Below are 16,597 nucleotides of genomic sequence, written 5' to 3' on the forward strand. Positions count from 1 at the left end.
TCACTCAGTTGTGTTCAACTCTTTGCAACCCCATGGATTATAGCCTGCCAGGCTCCTCTGTCCATGGAATTTTCCAGGTAAGAATACTCGAGTGGGTGGCCATTTCTTCCTCCAGGGTATCTGTCTGACCTAGGGATGGAACCCACATCTGCATTGGCAGGCGGATTCTTTACCACTGTGCCATCTGGATTCCATCCCTGATTCAGGAAGATCCCCTGGAGTAGGAAAGGACAACCCATCCAGTATTCTTGCCTGGGAAATCACATGGACAGAGAATCCTGGTGGGCTACAATCCATAGTGTTGTGCACTACAATACAACTGAGCAACTAAACAACAAAACAGTAGGAAAGAAATCAGAAGAAGTTGAGAATCTGTGTGAGGATATGATACGTTCCTGTTCTTAAGAGTATGCTCCCACCATGTGACTGTGGGTATTACTTTTTTAATTTGTGTGGGTCTCAGTTGCAATATGCAGGATCTTCAATGCAGCATGTGGGCTCTTATTTAATAGTTGCAGCATGGCATCTAGTGGCATCTAGTTGGCTCACCAGGAATTGAACATTGGCCACCTGTATTGGGAGTATGGAATCTTAGTCACTGGACCACTAGGGAAGTCCCTGACATCAGTATTTTCTTTATTTGGGAAACTAATTGTCTGCTATATTAGATTAATGGGCTTCCCAGGTGGCACAGTGGTAAAGAATCCACCTGCTAATGCAGGAGATGCAAGAGATGCAGTTTCAAACCCTGGGTTGAGAAGATCCCTTTAGAAGGAAATGGCAACCCACACCAGTATTCTTGCCTGGAAAATTCCAGGGACAGAGGAGCCTGTTGATCTACAGTCTATGGGGTTGCAAAGAGTTGAACATGACTGACTGACATGACTGACTGACTGAGCATGCTTGCTTTATTGGATTAAGAAATAATCCTTCCCAGTCTTGTTCCACTAAAACATTGGAAATTGATTTTGAATTTGGTGAAAAATCTATACCACTATTAAGGACATGTATGGATTTTGTAACCCAGCATCCATCTTCCTTCTCTTGGTAGCGGAATACTGTCACCCTGGAAAATTGTCCCTTTCCTTTTCTCTCAGCCATTGTGACTGTGATAGAGTTGACTTCACCTCTGATTCCAGGGGTGGGCATGTGGCCCAGGCCTGCCAAATTGGAGCACTGCTTTCCTCCAGCTGTGGTGATATCATCCAACCAGTGACACTTTGGGTCTCTAAGGGAGGCAGGCTGGCAAAGGACAGAGAATGAGCTGGAGCAAGAAGGCAAAACTCAAGGGAAAAAATGCTGGATCCAGCCATGCCTAAAGAGAAACTACCTCTGTACCTTGTAGTTACACAGACCCAGAAATTCTCCCTTTGGATTAAAAACCAATGTGGATATTTTTGGTCATTTTGTTTCACTTGCTTTTCACTTGCAATGGCAAAGTATTGACTATTACTGAATTGAAGGTTCATAATTTTATTTCTTACTTAACTAATGTGGTCTGAAGACTTGGCCCATCTTTATTACTTCAAGTGAGAAATAGGCCTATTTTGTTGCTAAGGGATTGGTTCCTTGCTGATCAACCCATATCATGGTAGAAAAGGAGCCCAATGAGTCAAAGGAGGGGAGGGACACTGCAAGGGGCAGCTGGAGGAAGGGGACAAGGAGGAGGGCCATCCCTTTCCAGACAGGTCACCCAGAATTGACCCAAAACTGGGCCATATAGTGGATATAGTGAAGCCTGTGCCTTTAAGTACTTTAAGCACAGTACTTTAAGACCTGTATAATCTTCCTCAGAATGTGTAATCCATAGTTATTTTATCCAGTCTCCTGTATATAGGCCTTCAGGCTGTGTGAAATTTGTCAGTATTATAAACAAAGCTGAAAATGGATATCTCAATACATTTGCTTTTGTGTAACACATTATGTGGAGAAGGAAACGGCAACCCACTCCAGTATTCTGGCCTGGGAAATCTCATGGACAGAGGAGCCTGGTGGGCTACAGTCCATGGGTTGCAAGAGTCGGACATGGCTGAGTGACTAAACCACTACCACCAACACATGATGTACAATAATTCTGATTTAAGAAAGAGGATTGTTGGGTCAAAAGGTAATCTCTTTTTGAAATGTTTTATACATATTACCAAATTGCCCTCCAAAAAGGTTGCATTGATTTAACTCCAGCCAATTGGGCATGAAAGCGACCAGTTTCTTATTTCCTACCCTGAAATTGTCAGCTTGCTATTTAGTTGCTAAGTTGTGCCCAATTTTTTGGCAACCCCATGAACTGTAGCCCACCAGGCTCCTCTGTGTATGTCCTTGGGGTTTTCCAGACAAGGATAATGGAGTGGGTTGCCATTTCTTTCTTCACGGGATCTTCCCCACCCAGGGATCAAACTCACGTCTCCTTCTTGGCAGGCAGATTCTTTATTTTACCACTGAGCCACCTGGGAAGCCCATTTGTCAGCTTAGCCTGGCACAATAAAATAATAATAAAATAGCACAGACCAGGTGGTTTAAGGGGTTCCCTGGTAGCTCAGCTGGTAAAGAATCTTCCTGCAATGCAGGAGACCCTGGTTTGATTCTTGGGTTGGGAAGATCCCCTAGAGAAGGGATAGGCCACCCACTCCAGTATTCTTGGGCTTCTCTGGTGGCTAAAATGGTAAAGAATCCACCTGCAATGCGGGAGTCCTGGGTTTGATCCCTGAGTTGGGAAGATTCCCTGGAGGAGGGCATGGGAAACCACTCCAGTATTCTTGCCTGGAGAATCCCTGTGGACAGAGGAGCTGGCGGGCTACAGTCCATGGGGTTGCAAAGATTGGACATGACTGAGCGACTAAGCATAGCACATTAGGAACAATGTTTATGAAAAAATTTGCCAATCTAGGGGCGGTTCTATGATGGCAGAGGAATAGGATGGGGAGACCACTTTCTCCCCCCCAAATTCATCAAAAGATCATTTGAATGCTGAGCAACTTACACAAAACAACTTCTGAACACTGGCGGAGGACACCGGGCACCCAAAAAGGCAGCCCATTCTCTTTGAAAGGAGGTAGGATAAAATATAAAAGACAAAAAGAGAGACAAAAGAGTTAGGGATAGAGACCCACCCTGGGGAGGGAGTCGCGAAGGAGGAGAAGTTTCCAAATAGCAGGAAACCCTCTCACCGGTGGGTCTCTGGGGAGTTTTGGAATCTCAGAGGGCAACATAACCAGGAGAAAGAAAAAAAAAGAAAACCCACAGAATACACACCTAACCACAACTGCCAGCAGAAAAGTACCCCAGATGCTCGCATCTGCCACCAGCAAGTGGGGGCTGGACAGGGAGGTGCAAGTTGCATGCTTAGGGTAAGGACTGGGCCTGAATGCCCTGAGGACAATCTGAGGGAGCTAACATGAGATAACAATCAAAACTGTGGAATACCCAGAGAAAGAAAAAGAGAGAGAGAACTTTTCCAGGAAGACCTCTGACCTAACAAGCAGCCTGGCCAGCTCACAGAACAAAGGACTGAGCAAACACCAAAGGAAAGCTAGCTGGCTGCGGACCAACCCTCCCCTGCCAGAGGCAGAGAGGCAGGCAGCTGACAGCCAGAGCCAGAAGACGAGGGGCCATCTCAGCCTAAGAGACGGCATCCTCCAGTTGCCAGTGGCTCCCAGTTGCTAACCACATCTTCCTGGGATCCTGGACAGTTGACATCTGCCAGGAGGGTCGCAGCCTGAAATCAGCTCCCCAGAGGAGACACACAGCACACCAGAGACGGCGCTCTTGTGGCACACCTGGGACACCAAGCAGTTGGGACCAGGGAGATGATTAAGATGCACGGCCTACATGGGACAGTGTGCTTGCCAAGCACCTGGACGCCTGAGCTGCTCAGACCTGGGAACGGCAAAAAACGCACACGCAACTCAGTCTGTGCCCTTGCAGAGTGCCCAAGAACATGAACCAGAGCAACTCACACCTGGGAAGTGCATGAAATGCAGGGCCCACTTTGGACAGTACTACTGTAGAGCAACCTGGAGCCTGAGCAGTGTAGATTGGGAAAGCACACACCATCATGAGCTGGGGCAAGCCCCGTCTGGTCCAGGGTGAAAACTCTTCACACGTGCCAGTGATATTTACTTGCAGTGTTCTTAAACAGATGGGAATACCAGACCACCTGACCTGTCTCTTGAGAAATCTGTATGCAAGTCAGGAAGCAACAGTTAGAACTGGACATGGAACAACAGACTGATTCCAAATAGGAAAAGGAGTACATCAAGATTATATAGTGCCACTGTGGTTATTTAACTTACATGCAGAGTACATCATGAGAAACACTGGGGTGGATGACACATAAGCTGCAATCAAGATTGCAGGGAGAAATATCAATAACTTCAGATATGCAGATGACACCACCCTTATGGCAGAAATTGAAGAAGAACTAAAGAATCTCTTGATGAAAGTGAAAGAGGAGAGTGAAAATGTTGGCTTAAAGTTCAACATTCAGAAAACGAAGATCATGACGTCTGGTCCCATCACTTCATGGCAAGTAGATGGGGAAACAGTAGAAATAGTGGCAGCCTTTATTTTGGGGGGCTCCAAAGTCACTGTAGATGGTGACTGCAGCCATGCAATTAAATGACGCTTACTCCTTGGAAGGAAAGTAATGAACAACCTAGTTCAGTTCTGTTCAGTCTCTCAGTCGTGTCTGACTCTTTGCGACCCCGTGAATTGTAGCACACCAGGCCTCCCTGTCCATCACCAACTCCTGGAGTTCACTCAAATTCATGTCCATCCAGTCGGTGATGCCATCCAGCCAGCTCATCCTCAGTCGTTCCCTTCTCCTCCTGCCCCCAATCCCTCCCAGAATCAGAGTCTTTCCAATGAGTCAACTCTTCGCATGAGGTGGCCAAAGTACTGGAGTTTCAGCTTTAGCATCAGTCTTTCCAAAGAACACCCAGGGCTAATCTCCTTTAGAATGGACTGGTTGGATCTCCTTACAGTCCAAAGGACTCTCAAGAGTCTTCTCCTACACCACAGTTCAAAAGCATCAATTCTTCGGCCCTCAGGATTCCTCACATTCCAACTCTCACATCCATACATGACTACTGGAAAATCCATAGCCTTGACTAGACGGACCTTTGTTGGCAAAGTAATGTCTCTGTATTTGAATATGCTGTCTAGGTTGGTCATAACTTTCCTTCCAAGGAGTAAGTGTCTTTTAATTTCATGGCTGCAATCACCATCTGTAGCGACTTTGGAGCCCCCAAAAATAAAGTCTGACACTGTTTCCACTGTTTCCCCATCTATTTCCCATGAAGTGATGGGACCAGTTGCCATGATCTTAGCTTTCTGAATGTTGAGCATTAAGCCAACTTTTTCACTCTCCTCTTTCACTTTTTTCAAGAGGCTTTTTAGTTCCTCTTCACTTTCTGCCATAAGGGTAGTGTCATCTGCATAGCTGAGGTTATTGATATTTCTCCCAGCAATCTTGATTCCAGCTTGTGCTTCCTCCAGCCCAGCATTTCTCATGATGTACTCTACATATAAATTAAATAAGCAGGGTGACAGCATGCAGCCTTGATATACTCCTTTTCCTATTTGGAGCCAGTCTGTTGTTCCATGTCCCATTCTAACTGTTGCTTCCTGACCTGCATACACGTTTCTCAAGAGGCAAGTCAGGTGGTCTGGTATTCCCATCTCTTACAGAATTTTCCAGTTCATTGTGATCTACACAATCAAAGGCTTTGGCATAGTCAATAAAGCAGAAATAGATGTTTTTCTGGAACTCTCTTGCTTTTTCGATGACCCAGCGGATGTTGGCAATTTGATCTCTGGTTCCTCTGCCTTTTCTAAAAGCAGCTTGAACATCTGGAAGTTCACGGTTCACGTATTGCTGAAGCCTGGCTTGGAGAATTTTGAGCATTCCTTTACTAGCATGTGAGATGAGTGCAATTGTGCGGTCGTTTGAGCATTGTTTGGCATTGCCTTTCTTTGGGATTGGGATGAAAACTGACCTTTTCCAGTCCTGTGGCCAGCCTGAGTTTTCCAAATTTGCAAGATGAAAAGACAGCCTTCAGAATGGGAGAAAATAATAGCAAATGAAGTACCTGACAAAGAGTTAATTTCAAAAATATACAAGCAGCTCCTACAGCTCAATTTCAGAAAAATAGGTGACCCAATCAAAAAACGTGCCAAAGAACTAAACAGACACTTCTCCAAAGAAGACATACAAATGGCTAAGAAACACATCACTTATTATCAGAGAAATGCAAATCAAAACCACAATGAGGTACTATCTCACGCCGGTCAGAAAGACTGCTATCAAAAAGTCTACAAACAGTAAATGCTGCAGAGAGTGTGGAGAAAAAGGATCCCTCTTTCACTGTTGGTGGGAATGCAAACTAGTACAGCCACTATGGAGAACAGTGTGGAGATTCCTTAAAAAGCTGGAAATAGAACTGCCATATGACCCAGCAATCCCAGTGTTGGGCATACACACCGAGGAAACCAGAATTGAAAGAGACATGTGTACTCCAATGTTCATTGCAGCATTGTTTACAATAGCCAGGACATGGAAGCAACCTAGATGTCCATCAGCAGATGAATGGATAGAAAGCTATGGTATATATACACAATGGAATATTATTCAGCTATTAAAAAGAATGCATTTGAATCATTTCTAATGAGGTGGATGAAACTGGAGCCTATTATACAGTGTGAAGTAAATCAGAAATAAAAACACCAATACAGTGTATTAACGCATATATATGGAATTTAGAAAGATGATAATGATGACCCTATATGCATTACAGCAAAAGAGACACAGATGTAAAGAACAGACTGTTGGACTCTTTGGGAGAAGGCAAAGGTGGGATGATTTGAGAGAATAGCATTGAAGCATGTATATTAACATATGTGAAATGGATCACAAGTCCTGGTTCAATGCATGAGGCAGGTGCACTGGAATGACTCTGAGAGATGGGATGGGGAGGGAGGTGGGAGGGAGTGTCCAGATGGGGAACACACGTACAGCCATGGCTGATTCATGTCAATGGCAAACACCACTACAATACTTTAATTAGCCTCTAATTAAAATAGATAAATTTTCAAAAAAGAAGCAAAAAAATTTTGCCAATTTAGATGAAATTAAGAAATTCCTTGAATGACACAAATTCCCAAAACTAACTCAAGAAGAAAGTGAAAACCCTAAATATCCCTAAATCTTTCAAAGATACAGAACAGAAAACTCCAGGCCCATGTGACTTAACTAGTGAATGCTATGAAATACTTAAGGGAGAAATATCACCAATCCCATACAAATTCTTTCAGAAAGTAGAGGACAGGAAACACTTCTCAAATCATTTTATGAGGTTAGCCTTACAAAATACCAAAACCAGATGAAGACATTGCAAGAAAAGAAAACCATAGACCAATATTCTTCATTAAATTAAGCACAAAAAAATGAATTGTTAGCAAATTTAATCCAGCAATATATAAAGCATTATGACCAAGTGAGATCTATCCCTAGAATGAAAGATTGGTTATGCATTAAAAAATCATCAACCAGTGTTATTCATCATATTAAGAAAACACAAGAGAAAAACCACATGATCATTTCGATAAATGCCATAAAAGCATTCGACAATATTCAACAACCACTATGATAAAAACTGTCAGAAAACTAGGACTACAAACAGACTTTCTCAATCTGATCAAGGTAAACTAAAAAACTCCTGCAGCTAACATGATAATGGAGGAAAATATAATCCCTCCACTGAGGGTGGGGAAGGCTGCTGGCCCCGGATTTGGAGGGCCATGGAGAGGCCTATCCAGCCAGGGAGTGGGAATCAAGCAACCTGATTGAAGTACCTGCCCCTGCTCGGGCAGTGGCCCTGATCCAGTCACCTCCTGTAGCACCAGTGGTTCCACCTCCCAGGCAGTGGTGCCCCAGCCCTGTCATCAACCCTGGTTGTACTATGTGGGACCCCCTTCCAGGCCAGAAGTAGACTAGCATTCAGCAGGCCAGCAAACACAGGGTCACCTCCCAGTTGAAGGCCCCCGGCACCTCCAGCCCTCTGGAGAGCCGCCAAGACTTTGTTCCTATAGAGGGAAAGCCCGTGCGTTTTGTGCCAACAGAGGCCAAGAGACTGGGGGTGTCCTGGGGGGCATTGCCCTTCTGGCAGCCCTTGAGTGCAGCTGTTCTAACCGGTGCTTCTGGGGGGCCTGTTGTAAGTTCCCAGCCTGGAGTCCCTGCAGGCTGTGTGCCTGGAGCCCCAGGTGGCCCTTCCCCATGCCATCCCCAGTTAATTCAACAGCAGTCCCCACTTCCATCCCCAGGTGGGCAAGCACAGCCTGCTTTGCATTCCTAGTCTTAGGACTCCAGGACCAGGTCCCCATGCACCGCCATGAGAAGGCACCTGCACATGAACACAAGCACACACAGATGCCAATGTGCATGCCTCTGACCTATGCTCTCTTTCCCACACACACACACATGCCCATGTGCATGCACCTGACCACACGCTCTCTCTCTCACACACACAGATGCACATGGGAACGCCCATTTGCAAGCACCTCCACAAACACACATGCACACGCCTATGTGCATGCACCCCTGCACACACACTCACACACACATAAACGGACATGGGCTAGCACCTGGGCACAGGCACTCTCTCTCTCTCGGGCACACACACACACAGAGACATGCATGTCAGATGCCCATGTGCATGCACCTGCCCACACGCACATGGACACACATGCACACACGTGAGCTACGTGTGGGACACCAGAGGGACAGACCAGGCCTGACCCAGGGGTGCCCGACTTCCTTTTGGAAGTCGATGACAATGACCTGCGCTCAGCAGGATGCTCACCTGTGAGTGTGGCCAAGTTGGCAGCAGTGCAGTCTTAGCGGTGCACAGGGACCGGGGCTCACTAAGGGGTTGCAGGCTTGGACCGGAAACAGGCACGTGCCCCGATGAGTGGAGCAGGGTCTGTTTGAGCATGCACACTGAGCAGCTGTCGCCATTCTAAAGGATGCAGCGCCACCCAAAGGCCTTGCTAAGCCATTTACCAGGTTTCTGGGCCTGAGGCAGGGCTGTCTGAGAGGACACAGACCACCTGGATGTGTGTCTGTGCAGGCTCATTGGGGTGACACAGCACGCAAATGCGTGAAGCTTCAGCAGTGAACGCCCGTTGCCCGAGAGCCTGCAGCCACTGTGGGAGCCAATGGTCGGTGGGAACCAATCGTGAGGCAAGACCAGGGTGTGTGTGCGCAGGCGCTCTGCCGATGCTTGGTTGAAAGTGGCACTACAGGGCTGGGTTCTGGAGGGAGGGTTCAGTCTTTCCCAACGTTGAGGGAAGGGGAGAGGGGTTCAAGATGGAGTCCGAGGCACACGGTTGAGGAACCACAAGGACAGCAGATGAAGATGCAGGACCCGTGGCCTTTGTAGTGGCACAGCAGGAAGCGGCCAAGATGTGCCAGGTAGTGCTGGTGGCCGCAATGGCCCTGGCGACCCAACTGGCCCTGGTGACGCCATCAGTCGTGGAGTTCCTGGCGGCCCCAGCAACTTGGCTGATCCCAGAGGCCCCAGTGCTGCAGGAGAGTCAGGTGGCACAGCCGGTGCCATTCCACAGATCCCGGGGGCACCCCAAGCACCCGGGCCTGGTGGAGATGATGCACCCAGAGCCAGAGTTCTGAGTAACCGAGCCCTCCAGTTGTATCCTATTCCAGGAGCCCTGGTGGGCTGGGCACCCGCGGGGGTCGGGGTGTGGGCTAGGGGTTGTTTGGAGGGTTGCAGGCAGAGGGGCCTAAAGTGTAGGAGGGGGGTACTCTGGGGGGGGATGGAGGGTTTGGGTCGGGGTGGTCTGGCTGCCAGGAGAAGATAGTGAGGAAAAGCAACCTGAAGGGAACCAGAGGGTCCAGTGGTGATATCCAGGGTGTCCTTAGGTTATAGGCTGGGAGGTCCGGACAGCCTCGGTGGGGGCTTTGTGAAAGAAGGCAGGTCTCCGTGAGCAGAGAGCCTGACGTACAGGCAAAATGAATGTGGATGGTGCCTTAACCATATCTCCACCAGTAGCCTCACTGTGCTTTTATCTTCCTGTCTCGATGTACTGCACTGCAATGGTTGATTCGGAAGATGCTCGATGTTGATGGCCACCTGTTGGTTCTGTCAGTTCTAAAGGGGGCTGGGGCAGGGGAGGGGTGGTGGGTGGTGACCAGTCTCGGCCCAGGAGGAGCCATAATGGAGGGTTAAGCCTAAAGGAGAAGTGTGGTGCTCTGGGCTTGTCAGTGTGTGGGGACAGAAGAAGGACATCCTCCTCTTCCTCCTCGTCAGGAGCCTGAATTTCATTTTCCCTCCCTTTTAGCCAGTTGAGTGCTAAAGACGATGCCATGTTCCAGACATCCAACACCCTCTGTCTGCAGAAGATTTCCCTGGTATTCGGACCTTGCAGCAGTATGTGCCCCACCTTTTTACTAAGCCTCTGTGTGAAAGTCGGGGATAAATCTAGCCTATGTGCCCAGGCTCATGTGTCCTTCCCCAGGGCATTGCTTTCTGCAGTAGGTGGATTGGGCTTCATCTTGTGCCTGTGCTGCTACTTGGGGGCTCAGGGTCCACATTGTTTGGTGATTGTTAACTGCAGAAAATAAAACTGAGATACTGTGTTATCTCTGACTTTATTTTTAGCTTCTACACATCTTAATACTATATTTGTCTTCCAATTGTAGGGGAGGTTCTGAGATCCAGATATTCAAGGAGTACAACATAATTGAAGACAATTTAAGAATCGGGAGAATAAGATAGTAATGTACTGCCATTCAGTATTGATTTTGGAATATTTTCTCATTTTATGAAATGTAATGAAGTGAAAGTCGCTCAGTCGTGTCCAACTCTTTGCAACCCCATGGACTATACAGTCCTTGGAATTCTCTAGGCCAGAATACTGGAATGGGTAGCCTTTCCCTTCTCCAGGGGATCTTCCTGACCCAGGAATCGAACCAGAGTCTCCTGCATTGCAGGCGAATTCTTTACCAACTGAGCTATCAGGGAAGCCCTAGTTACATTTATATATTAAGATATAATACGAGAATGTTGTTCTTCAGTCTCTTAAGTCGTGTCTAGTTGTCTCTTTCGGACCCCATGAACTATAGCACATCAGGCTCTCTCTCCCTACTGTCTCCTGGAGTTTGCTCAAATTCATGTCTATTGAGTGAGTTATGCTATCAAACCATTTCAACCTCCATTGTCCCCTTGTCCTTTTTACTTCAGTCTTTCCTAGCATCAGGGTCTTTTCCAGTGAGTCAGCTTTTCACATCTGCTGGCCAAAGTTTTGAAGCTTCAGCTTCAGCATCAGTCCTTCCAATGAATATTCAGGAATGATTTCCTTTAGAATTGACTGGTTTGATCTCCTTGCAGTCCAAGGCACTCTCAAGAGTATCCTTGTGTCCTGAAACCTTGCTTAACTAATTAATTGTAATAGCTCTTTTGTAGATCCCATTAAACTTCCTACTTAGACAATCCTTTTGACTGTAAATAAATACGCATTTATTTCTTCCTTTCCAATTGATGCATTTTAACTGAAATCTCCAACACTTTGGCCAGCTGGTACAAAGAGCCAGCTCATTGGCAAAGACCCCAATGCTGGGAAAGATTGAAGGCAGGCGGAGAAGGGAACGATAGAGGATGAGATGGTAGGATGGCATCTCGACTCAATGGACATAAGTTTGAGCAAGTTATGCGAGATGGTGAAGGGCAGGGAAGCCTAGCATGCTGCAATCCATGGGGTCAAAAAGAGTTAGACGCTACTGAACAACAACACACTGATTTCTGTCATAATGGGTTGGATTTTCCTGCTTTGCCTCCTGGTAATTTTAGATTGGATGCCAAGCATTATCAAATTTCCCTTGCATGCTTGACTTTTTTCTATTCCTAAACTTACTCTTGAGCTTTATTCTGGAATCCTTTTAAATTTCTTGGGAAAAAAAAAAAAAACAGTTTGATCCTTTCAGGTCTTACTTTTTAAGATTGACTCTGTAGGACCAGAGCAGATCTTAGTGTAGGATGAACTTAATTAACTGAAATCTTCAATGTCTGAGAAGGCTATAGCTGGAAACAAGGACTCTTTTTAAAATTTTTATTTACCAAAATTATTTGTTAGTTTTCAGCTGTGCCAAATCTTGTTAACTGTGTGCAGGTTTTCTGTACTTGCAGCCAGCAGGGTCTACTCTAACTGCTGTGCTCAGGCTTCTCATTGTGGAGGCTTCCTTGTGGAGGAGCACAGACTCTGATTTTGGTGAGCTCAGTAGTGGTGGCACACGGGTTTAGTTGTCCTGGGCATGTGGGATCTTCCTGGCCCAGGGATCGAACCCATGTGCCCTGCATTGGCAGGCAGATTCTTAACCACTGGACCACCAGGAAAGCAAAAACAAGGATCCTTACACAGCTGGGCAGCTGTAGTTGTTCAGTTTCCCATTTGTGTCCGAATTTCTGCAACCCCATGGACTGCAGCATACCAGGCCTCCCGGTCCCTCACCGTCTCCTGGGGTTTCCTCAAGCTCATGTTCATTGCATCCATGATGCTGTCCAGCCATCTCATCCTCTGACACCCTCTTTTCCTTCTATCCTTGATCTTTCCCTGCATCAGGGACTTTGCCAATGAGTCATCTGTTCGAATCAGATGACCAAAATACTGGAGCTTCACTTTCAACATCTGTCCTTCCAGTGAATATTCAGGGTTGATCTCCCTTAAGATTGAATGGTTTGATCTTCTTGCTGTCCAATGGACTTTCAGGAGTATTCTCCAGCACCACAGTTCAAAGGCATCAATTCTTTGGTGCTATGACTTCTTTACAGTCCAGCTCTCACAACCATATGTGATCCTGTGAAGACCACAGCCTTCACTACATGAACCTTTGTCGGCACAGTGATGTCTCTGCTTTTCAACACTCTGTTTAGGTTTGTCATCCCTTACCTGCCAAGAAGCAATTGTCTTCTGATTTCATGTCTGCAGTCACCATCTGCAGTGATTTTGGAGCCCAAGAACAGGAAATCTGTCACTACTTCCACCTTTTCCCTTTCTATTTGCCACGCAATAATGGGGCCAGATGCCATGATCTTAGTTTTTTGAATGTTGAGTTTTAAGCCAGCTTTCTCATTCTCCTCCTTCACCCTCATCAAGAGGCTCTTTAGTTCCTTTTTGCTTTCTGCCATTAGAGTGGTATCATCCACTTATCTGAGGTAGTTGATGTTTCTCCTGCCTATCTTGATTCCAGCTTGTAAATCATCCAGCCTGGCATTTCTCTTGATGTGCTCAGCATATAGATTAAACAAACAGGGTGACAGCAGATAGCCCTGTCATACTCCTTTCTCGATCTTGACCAATCAGTTGTTCCATACTAGGTTCTAACTGTTGGTTATTGACCTGCATACAGGATACTCAGGAGACAGGTACGATGGTCTGGTATTCCCATCTCTCTAAGGGCTTTCCACAGTTTGTCATGATCCACACAGTCAAAGGCTTTCTCCATAGTCCAGAAATTTTTGGCAATTTGATCTCTAGTTCCTCTTCCTTTTCTAAACTCAGCTTGGACATCTGGAAGCTCTTGGTTCGCATAATGCTGAAGCTTAGCATGCAAGATTTTAAGCATCACCTTACTAGCATGGGAGATGAGTGCAGTTGTCCGATGGTTAGCCCGTTTTTACTTCACTTCTTGGGAACTGGGATGAGGATTGATCTTTTCCAGTCCTGTGATCTTCTAGACTTGCTGACATAATGAACGCAAAACCTTGGTGGCATCCTCCTTTAAGGATTTGAATATTTCTACTGGAATTACATCTCATCCACTAGCTTTATTAACAGCAATGTTTCTTGGGCAACTGAACCAAGTCAATTTGCTGACTTCCTCCAGACCAGCAGAGACCTGGGGATGGCCACCCCAGGGGGGAAACATGGGCTCCGAGGACTGACCCACTTGCCCAGGCTGCTGCCTCCCACTGTCAGGTTCATTCCCTGTCACATTCTGATATGTGTGACAGACCCATTTTCTTTCACTGATATTGTCTCTCACATTTACTTTCTCATATTGATTCAGGGTACCGTCACACACACTCTTTCTTTAATATTCCTGTGTCACTCTATAATTCTTTTTCCATCACACGTATTCTCTCTCACATCCTATCTCTCTTAGAATGTCTCTCTGACACTCGGACACACACTCCCTCTGTCTTGGTTTCTGCATCTTAGTCTCTTCCCATGACATTCTGTCCCTTTAAATTCCTGTCCCAACCACACATTCACTCTGTCTCACTCAAAAGCATTCACCTGTCAGAGTGGTAAACTCTCTGGAAACTCATTCTATCATACACTCTCTTTCCTTCATAGTTCTGTCACTGTCTGTATCATACACATTATTCGACATTGTTATCACTATCCTTTGCAGATCTCACCATTCAGACCCAACTTAAGTCTGGTGCCTGATGGAGCACTGCAGTCATCATAGTTTTCAGAAAGGCAATAACCAAAATGCCCAAAACTTTGAGTCAGTGGTGTTGGGGAGAGAGTGGGTGTGTGTGATTAGTTTGCAGGAGAGCTGCATCATGGGAGACAGGAGACTAACATGGCAATGTGAAGTGAAATAAAGTAGCTCAGCAGTGTCTGACTCTTTGCCACCCCATGGACTAACCATGGAATTTTCCAGGCCAGAATACTGGAGTGGGTAGCCTTTCCCTTCTCCAAGGGATCTTCCCAATCGAGAGATCAAACCCAGGTATCCAGCACTGCAGGAGGATTCTTTACCAGCTGAGCCACAAAGGAAGCCTGTGCTATGGCAACACTGTCTGAAAACTGACGTGATGGATGAACACATGAAAGCACCTGAAATAACGCAAAGACCGTAGGAAGTGCTAGCTATCACTACAGTCAAAGAGCACAGGTATGATGTGGAGTGGGCAGAGACGGGATGCTGGTGGGTCGTGTGGCTTGGCCCCGTGCCCTCGACTCCCGCCTTACTCCAGTGAGACCCTTCTGTGGCATACGTTGGAGAAATCAAAGTTGCATTGTGGAACTAGCTTTAGGCCTTGAGACTGGAAAGTCGGCGTTCGTGTCTCTGTGGACACTTGGCGGGGTCCATTCCATGCCATCTGAGCCAGCACTGGTGGGGCCCGTGTGCGCAGGCGCATCAGGGGGCACCTGAAAGGAGCGTGGCATTGTGAGGGAGGTGAGTTCCACCAGCCTCATGGGGTCTCCATAGCAGCCCGTGGGTGGCTGGGGTGTATGCGCAGGCGCAATTTTCGCGTCCTTGCGCAGAAGGGGAGGGACTTCGTGAGGGGCCCAGTCTCTCCGCCCCTTATTTGCGGTCTGAGGGAGACGCGCGGCAGCCATGCAGGCGTCGGGTGGTGGCGCCGGTGGTGCAGAGGGCCGAGATGGCCAGCAGAGCTCCAGAACACCCGCTTGCCAGAGTGGTTCAGGCAGCGCTGAAGGTGAGGATGTTCACCGGGCCCCAGAAGGCCGGGGTGTGTCTGGCAGAGGAAGAGTGGTGATGGAAGCTGCTGTAGCTCGTCCCCGGGGTGAGCGGGCACCAGATGGCCTAGGATCTGCTGGAGATGTAGCACCCTTGGCTGTAAGGCCTAGACGTGGAGAGGTGGTGCTGTATCCTTTTCATGGAGCCTCCCTGGGCACGGTCAGTGGTATGGTGGTGGGAAACATGCCGGCAGCCTGAGGAAGGGATAGAAGGGAGCACGGGGGTGATCCGGGGCAGCAGGACTGTGCAGCCTGGCCGGAAAGGGGGTCGTCAAGGCCTGAGGAGCCTGGAGGGCGGGGAAGATGGACTGAAGGGTTACGGAGGCAGCTGAGGGTGGTCTCAGGTTGTGGTCGGGAGCATGGGCATCCTGGGGTAAAAACGGGCCTCTGAGGTGTGAGGAAGCCCGAGATCCCAGCAAATTCTGTAATGGATGGTGCCTTAACCGTGTCTCTCCCAGCACACTCAGAGTGCCTTTCCAATCAGCCCTGGAGGCAGACATGGCTCGCAGATCTCTGCTCCCAGATGCCCAACGCCACCAAGGATTGATTCGGAAGGAATTTGCAGTGAATGGCAGTGACCTGCTTGTGTCAGTTCCAGACGAGCTTGCCTTGGGGAGTGGGGGGTGGCAGGTGCTGTGGTCTGAGCTCCCTCTTAAGCATGCTATGATGGAGACACTGAGGGGCTTGGTATAAGGAGGAGGGCTGGTACCCTGGACCTACAGGAGCAATCTTCCCTTTAACCTGATTTTTTTTCCCTGCTTTTAGTAGATGGACTGCTGAAGACCTTGCTTTCATCCGACTTTCCCTGAACCCATTCCTCGATCAGCTTTCCCTGGTGATTCGGAACATTCGGAGCCTTGGGATCCCACCTCGCCAAAGCCTAAGCTGAGGAAAGGGGCTGAGGCCTAACCTTGTGTCCCCTACTCGGCAGGGCATAGGGAATTCAACCTAAGAGTCATTGCCACTTTGTTATTTGAGTCTAAGTTTTGGCCTGTACTGGCCTTTGGTCTCTCTTGGTTCACTTGCTTTGTTTCCCTGCTGCTTGAGGAGTGGGATGCTTCCGTGTTTATTACAGCATAAAATAAAACTAATTCAC

At 47.5% G+C, this 16,597-nt stretch overlaps 1 long non-coding RNA gene across 1 annotated transcript; it reads left to right on the forward strand.

The window, feature by feature from the left end:
• The first annotated feature begins 15,541 nt into the window (after positions 1-15,541).
• Positions 15,542-16,597, forward strand: LOC121818301 (uncharacterized). Its single transcript, XR_006058355.2, has 3 exons — positions 15,542-15,630; positions 15,960-16,088; positions 16,267-16,597. It is a non-coding gene; the product is annotated as an uncharacterized LOC121818301 (long non-coding RNA).

Source organism: Ovis aries, chromosome X (genome assembly GCF_016772045.2).
Source record: "Ovis aries strain OAR_USU_Benz2616 breed Rambouillet chromosome X, ARS-UI_Ramb_v3.0, whole genome shotgun sequence".
In the NCBI taxonomy this organism is placed as follows: Eukaryota; Metazoa; Chordata; class Mammalia; order Artiodactyla; family Bovidae; genus Ovis; species Ovis aries.